Source organism: Erinaceus europaeus, unplaced genomic scaffold, assembly GCF_950295315.1.
Source record: "Erinaceus europaeus unplaced genomic scaffold, mEriEur2.1 scaffold_1051, whole genome shotgun sequence".
NCBI lineage: Eukaryota > Metazoa > Chordata > Mammalia > Eulipotyphla > Erinaceidae > Erinaceus > Erinaceus europaeus.
In genome coordinates, this window is record NW_026647350.1 from 31,015 (window position 1) to 31,833 (window position 819).

Consider the following 819-nt stretch of genomic DNA (forward strand, 5'->3'; position numbering starts at 1 on the left):
TCTGCAGGTGTCTATCTTTCTCTCCCCCTCTCTGTCTTCCCCTCCTCTCTCCATTTCTCTCTGTCCTATCCAACAACAATGGCATCAATAATAACAACAACAATAATGACTACAACAATGGGACAACAAGGACAACCAAAGGGAAAAAATGGCCTCCAGGAGCAGTGGATTCGTAGCGCAGGCACAGAGCCCTAGCAGTAACCCTTAAGGAATAAAGAAAAAGAAAGAAAGAAAGAAAGAAAGAAAGAAAGAAAGAAAGAAAGAAAGAAAGAAAGAAAAGAGAGAGAGAGGAGGAAAGAAAGGAAAATCTCTACTAGGAGAAAGTTAATAAAAATGCCTCAAAGATCTTGGGAATTTTCTTTGTTGGTGCTGTGTGTGACATGGATGATATTTATGTGTTTTTATTCAAATGGACTATATAGTGAGAACAGACACCTTGTGCACCCAGGTTTAAATCATAATAGGAACACTTCAGTTTTTCTTTCTTTTTTTTTTTTTGCTGCTGGTGAATGATGTATATATATAGTCCATTTCATACAAGACGTGTAAATCTGGCTACAATCATTCCATAGCCAGAACTGCAAAAGGAAGTTTGAAAGACAATCCTCTCCCTCCTGTGGAAGTCAGTGTCCACTGTCATCAACTGCACGTCATTGGCGACGCCGTCTCCTGTGTGTGTGGGTGTGGTGTGGTAGGGAGCTAGTTGTGGACAGTAGTTTGGCCGAGTGCAGAACCTCCCTGAATTGCCTTCTTGGACAGTTTCACACAGTGACACCAGAGCCACACACATTATTGACTGTTGCCTTAGCAATTACTTTT